The following is a 432-nucleotide window of genomic DNA, read 5'->3' on the forward strand; positions in this document are numbered from 1 at the left end:
TATATAGATATATAGATACATAGAAATACAGATATATAGATATATAGATATATAGATATACAGATATACAGATATACAGATCTAGATAATACAGATATATAGATATATAAATACATAGATATACAGATATACAGAACTAGATAATACAGATATACAGATACATATAGATATATAGATACATAGATATACAGATATACAGATATATAGATATATAGATACATAGATATATAGATATATAGATACATAGATACACAGATATACAGATATATAGATATACAGATACATAGATATACAGATATACAGATATACAGATAATACAGATATATAGATATATAGATATAATTATAGATATATAGATATAAAGATATATAGATTATATAGATATATAGATATATACATCTCATCTCACTTGCAGCGCATTCGTGCAGCGTG

Source organism: Priapulus caudatus, unplaced genomic scaffold (assembly GCF_000485595.1).
Source record: "Priapulus caudatus unplaced genomic scaffold, Priapulus_caudatus-5.0.1 Scaffold2045, whole genome shotgun sequence".
Classification (NCBI taxonomy): Eukaryota; Metazoa; Priapulida; class Priapulimorpha; order Priapulimorphida; family Priapulidae; genus Priapulus; species Priapulus caudatus.